The sequence below is a fragment of the Hevea brasiliensis genome, chromosome 8 (assembly GCF_030052815.1).
Source record: "Hevea brasiliensis isolate MT/VB/25A 57/8 chromosome 8, ASM3005281v1, whole genome shotgun sequence".
NCBI lineage: Eukaryota > Viridiplantae > Streptophyta > Magnoliopsida > Malpighiales > Euphorbiaceae > Hevea > Hevea brasiliensis.
Genome location: NC_079500.1, coordinates 9,312,036 through 9,318,312, shown reverse-complemented (window position 1 = coordinate 9,318,312; position 6,277 = coordinate 9,312,036). Strand labels below are relative to the sequence as shown.

Below are 6,277 nucleotides of genomic sequence, written 5' to 3'. Positions count from 1 at the left end.
CTTAATTGATTAAAAGATTTGTATATTCTTGCCTAAAGACTTTGTGGCTTCAAAAGACCTTAATTGGTCTAAGTCAAGCCCACCCACTATACATTCATGATTCATGCACACCAACTTTATTTTGGAAAAATTTCATGTCCCCATATGAAGAGATGTCTCGAAACTCAAAAAATTAACACAAAATTGATAAAAAAAAAATGAAAAATTAAATTTTTTTGTCTTTCTATTTTAATAAAAGTAACTATCTTGCCCTTCTATTATGAAAATACATTAATTAGTCCTTATAATTTCTTGTTTCATTTACTATTTAGTCGTTCCATCTAGTTTAAATCTAGTTTTCTATTAGTTAATATATTCAAAACAGAGAGAAATTATATTTACAGAGATTAAATAGATTAAGGTTTAGAAAATAGATGGACTATATATTTGTGTTTTTCAAATTAAAGTGGCTAAATGAAATTCAAACTAGCTAATCTAAAATGATTAGGGTTTCATTTTGTTAATCAAAATCCAATTATAATTACCAAAAGCGTTTTGGACCTTTCATGTTTTACTAATGCTTTAAATGATCAAAAGGACTAAAGAGTAAATGAAATAAAAATATAATGACTAATTAATATATTTTTTATAGTAAAAAACAAAATAGTTAGTTTTGTTAAAATAAATAGATTAAATAGTAATTTAAAATAAAATAAAATAAAATAAAATATTTATAGTATAAAAATTTGTTGTTAACTGTTAAGAAATGAAGAATTAAGAGCAATTTTGGATGGATTTTGCTGAATGATTTTGGGTGAGTATTATTAGTTATTCACGATGCTTGATTAAAAGACTTGATCGATCATGCATCGATTCTTGCCTAAGTACTTTATGTTATCATCGAAGATTTGAGTCAAGCCCACCAACACCCACTAGGCCACTAGTACATAATCATAATATAAATAATTATGTTATGTGGTTCATGAGTCACACCGCTGATTGATGATCCTAAGCCAAGCCCCAAACCTCTTATCATTTAAGAAACTTATAAATATGTTCTACAGAGGGGATATACCAGTCGACAACTAACAAAGGGAACTAGTAATGATTCCCCCAACTCCATTCCAGAAACTCTATTTGAGAGGAAACAAGTTTGCAAGTTGAGGAGATTATCTTATGAACAGCTAAGATCAGCAACTATTCAGCAAATGGTTTCTCCAGATCAGTGAGTATTGTTAGAAAATGAAATCCTCAATCAACTGTAATTAATTTAGCTTTGTTATTAGTCCAAATTAAATGGTACAAATTAAAGGCTAATCCAATCTTTGGCAATATTAGTGCCTTGTGGGTAGGGAATGAAATCCTCTCTCTACATTATAATAATAATATTTCACCGATAAGCACAGGGATGGTAATGGATTGAGTTTTTACGAACACCCAACAAGATCAAACCCTAATAGGATGAATTTGAGTAATATAAAATCGAGTTCGTGATGAGTTCAGATTTGACTATAACTAAAGATGAGCTAGGTTGCCACATTCCAAACCATTTATTTCAATCATGCTTCAACTTATGATCTAACAACAACAGATATGATTAACCTTGCCCACCAGGGTAGATGAAACTTCTGCAAGGAGCCTCATGAAATCAATAAAGATGGTGATCAGTTTGTGGGAATAGCATTAGCATATTCTTTCTTTTTCTTTTTGGTGAGTTGGATATTTTATTAAAGAAAATGTTTGAAAAAACTTAGCATATAAAGCTCAGTTAATCTCTAGCTAATAGACTTCTAAAAAAACCAATCTAGGGTAATTTATGTTAATTGAAAAAACTTAACAAATTACGGACACCAATAACAAAGAATAACAAAATAGAAAACAAAACATTAGCATATTCTCGCCTGGTCTCCACTTTGTTAATTTTCATATGCTTTCCCTTGACAACTTCATGGGCAAAATTGCCACTTCCTTCAGGATCATGTCCATTAGCTATAAGCTCATGATTGCCACTCTTTCATCCCACTTTCGGAACAATCTTAGCTTCACCTTCAACAGACTGATGAGATTGATCTAACAACAATAAACATCACCAACAGTAGCAACTTCATGATTTAAAATATAATATTTAAATATTTTTTAAGAAAATAGTAATAATAATTACATATTTTTAATAAGATAAATTAATTAATTGTAAATTTATAAAAAAATATTAAGCTATTTTTAAAAGTATGATTTTATTTCAAATAAGTCAAAAATAAATAAAAATTTAACATTTTTAACTAGAGATAAAAGTTTGAAAGAAAAATTATATAATCATAATTTATGATTTATTCTGAATATTTTTATAAAAATTTTAAAGAAAAAAAATTAAATTAAAATTTAAGAATTTTTATAATATAAATTGAAATTGAACGACAATTATAATATAACCATATAAGTTAAGGCACTGTAAGTGAAATTTAGCCATGAGTTAAGCCGCATACTATGTTATAAGGATTTAATGATATTGCAATTGAAGCTTTGAGAATTTTATGATACAATGAATTCATTGTGGGATGATGCTGATATAACTATCTAAATTGAAGGATTAGTAGTGAAATTAATCCAAAAGGTAATATATGTATTGCATAAACCTCTGAGAGGGAAATCATACAAAAGCAAAGCCTTTAACAGCTGGGGGGAGAAATAATTGCAAAGAAACGACCTGAATCATAGATTTTTGGCCATCGAATCAACAACTTGATTAACTGATCTTCTCATAACACTAATGGAATATTAACTACTAGGCTATTTTGTTCCCGTTACTAATCAATCATGTTGACCAGGAATACCAGTACTGGGATTAGCATAGCTGATAAGTACATAATTTATTAATTTTATTCCCATCACATTTAGTGTTTTTAGTGTATTTTTATATTTAATTCAGTTGGTTAAAATATATTTATCATTTAGGCATATTTTTAGATAGTTGTGGAATAATTGTGTTAAATGGAGAAATTTTTAGCATTTGACCTTTGCTGTATTTTTCAGGTGTTTCTAAAGTTGTGAGTCTCCAAATTAAGTGTTGTTTAATCCATTGAAAAGCTAAGATAGAGCACTTCAAATGACAAAGAGGGACCAAAGCCCAAATTAGTCTCCAAGGTTGACAAAATGAGCTATGGATCTATTGCAAAAGCCCAGACTTGATGTGTCACGACCAATATCAGTATTTATTTTGTATCTGGAGTTTAAAACGTCCAAATGAAGCAAGCCCTAGCCCAATTGAACCTCAAGAGCCACCTCTACAACTTCTATGAAGGGCTGGATGGGAGATGAGACCATTTTAATTGTCAAAAATGGCAATGAAGTCGTCACTATGGGCTGGACCATCTGTCTGAACCAGTTCTGGTTTTTAAGCCATAACTTGGGCTGTAGACCTCGGATTTGGGCAAATGAGTACCCGTTGGAAAGGTAAGAAATATGGCTACAACTTTCTTGAAGAGGACAGAGGCAGATTCGGAAAGAAAGTCACTGAAAATCGGCCTTGATTCCAAAGACGTTAATACAGACTGAAAATCTGTCTTTTAAATTTTAAAACCTTTCCTAGTTTGGTTCCTATCTTTGGGGTTAGGTTTTTCACTATAAATACGTCTTTGGGCAGCAGCTAAGAGCATCCTAATTTAGACCTTCGTTCTCCATAGAACACCTTCGTTCTCTATTCTTTCTTTTTAGATTTCTTCTTTATCTTTCTTTTTAGATTTCTTCTTTATCTTTCTTTATTTTTTCTGTAAGCCATGAACATGAGTGGCTAAGTTTTTAATTCAGTTCAAGGGATTCAAGTTCTTATGTATGATTTGTGAAATCAGGTTTTTAATTTAATTTATGTCTTTTTAAATATCTATTGTTTTCTGATTTAATTGTTTTTGATCTGTTGAATGATTTGCTAAAAAGGCCTATTAGTTAATTGTTTGATTTAATCAATTGCTAGTTCATCTTCATAATCCGTAATTATTGTGTAAGATTGAACATGAGTAGCAATTAGGTTTTATTGATTATGATCCAAGTTTTTGATAATAACCTAAGGAAATAATAGGGTGGATTAAATGATTTATGCTTCATAAATTGTTGTTCAGCTTAACTACTTCCTTTTCTTAAAGTAGTTATTAATTTAATGAGGATTGCTTAATACCAACTCAGTTAATAATTAGAGTCAATAAGAGTGCTGGGCTCGAATTGATGAGTATAGGGAAGTCAGGGGTTTACCTCGTTGTTTGGTAAATCTACGTTAAGTATTCAATAAGATATAATTGTATTTCTTTTGTCTATGATCAAATCAATACATTGGAATGCGAATTACCTTCTACTAAAGTTTGTTTAATTGGAGAGTTTTTTATTTTTTTTTTAAATCTTAATTTTGGATTTTTGATTTCTTCTTTGGATTGTGAATTAATCCCCCCCAACCTTTGTTTCTTTTTTTTTTTCCATTACACAAGCGTACGAAATTTAATAATTCAGTCTCTAGGGTTCGACCTGGATTCACCACTTACTGCAGAAAATGTTTCATACTTGGTGATTTCAGTTAATTTAATTTCTGGTGGATTCGACAACCATCAAGAATTTTGGCGCCGTTGCCGGGGAATGAAATTTATTGAATTTCTTGTTTTCTGTGTTAGAATATTCTGTTATTAATTTTGTTTATGACTTGTTGCTATTTTCAGGTTTTTGAAAAAAAAAATATTACGGTGTTACTGTTCAGTGTTATTGTTCATTAAGAATTTTGGTTGAATTTGGAAGGCGGCCCATACCTATTTTGAAGGAAACGACTCTTTGATCAAGACCAATTTCCTTGGCCCCACCCTCTTGAGGCCAAATTCGATTGTTTGCTAGGGTTTTGAAGCATTTTTCTGTTTTTACTTTGATTTCTTTTTGTTTATGATAAGAATTTCTCAATTTGGTGAGTTGATCTTTGATCCAAAAGTAGAAAAAACAACTAAATGTTTGAGAAAATTGGCTAAGCAAGCTAGGCAGATTTCGAGTACATCTGAAGGAGTCCAATCTCCAAAGGAGTTAAGTTCGGATTCGGAGTCAGAGTCAAATTCCGAAAATGAAACCATAGCTGCTAGAACCTTGAAAGAGTTGGCTGCTCCTGATCTAAACCAACAGCCTTTGTGTATTCAATACCCTGCTTTAAATGTTGCTTTTGAGTCAAAATCTAGACTAATCCATTTATTGCCTAAATTTCATGGTCTTGCAGGTGAGGATCCACATAAGCATCTAAAGGAATTTCATGTTGTGTGATCCAGCATGAAACCTCAAGGAGTTTCAGAGGATCAAATCAAGCTTCAAGCTTTTCCCTTCTCACTGGAAGGCACAACTAAGGATTAGTTGTAGTACCTTCCTTCTGGATTTGTCAACTCATGGAATGGAATGAAGCAGATATTTTTGGAGAAGTTTTTTCCTGCTTCTTGTGCTGCCAATATAAGAAAAGAAATTTGTGGCATCCGACAGTACAATGGAGAGAGTTTGTATGAGTATTGGGAGAGATTTAAGAAGATGTGTGCAAGCTATCCCCATCATCAAATAAGTGAGCAGCTGTTGATTCAGTATTTCTATGAGGGACTTCTACCAATGGACCACAGTATGATAGATGCTGCTAGTGGAGGAGCTTTGGTTGACAAGACACCAGAAGAGGCAAGGAGGCTGATTGCTAACATGGCAGCAAATTCTCAGCAGTTTGGAATGAGAATGGATCACGCACCTATGAAGGTTAATGAGGTAAGTACATCTAACCTTGAGAAATAAATTTCTGATTTAACTTCTTTAGTGAAGCAGTTGGCTGTAGGGAACATGCAAACTGTTAAGGTATGTGGAATTTGTTCGGGTTCGGGTCATGCTACTGATATGTGTCCTGCGTTACAAGAGGATGAATTAATGCAACATGCTAATGCAGCAGGACATTATGGACAGCCACAACGCAGGTATGATCCCTATTCAAATACTTATAATCCAGGATGGCGAGATCATCCCAATCTGAGTTATGGGAATCAACCAATGCAAAACCGATAACAGCAGCAAAGACCACAAGTGAATCAACAACCTCCGCCTCCCTCAAATCAAGGTATATCACTTGATGAAATTGTTAAGGCTTTGGCTAACAATACACAACAGTTTTAACAGGAGACTAGAAATAGCATTCAAAACATAGAGAGGCAGATTAGTCAGTCAGCCTCATCTGTGAGTAAGCTGGAAGCTCAAGGTTCTGGAAAGCTCCCATCACAAACAGTCATGAATCCTAGAGAAAATGCAAGTGCGATACTAT

General features: G+C 32.4%; 1 non-coding gene across 1 annotated transcript; it reads right to left on the bottom strand.

The window, feature by feature from the left end:
• Positions 1-5,433: 5,433 nt before the first annotated feature.
• On the bottom strand, positions 5,434-5,540 carry LOC131182585 (small nucleolar RNA R71). Its single transcript, XR_009150849.1, has one exon. It is a non-coding gene; the product is annotated as a small nucleolar RNA R71 (small nucleolar RNA).
• Between the last annotated feature and the right edge of the window lie 737 nt (positions 5,541-6,277).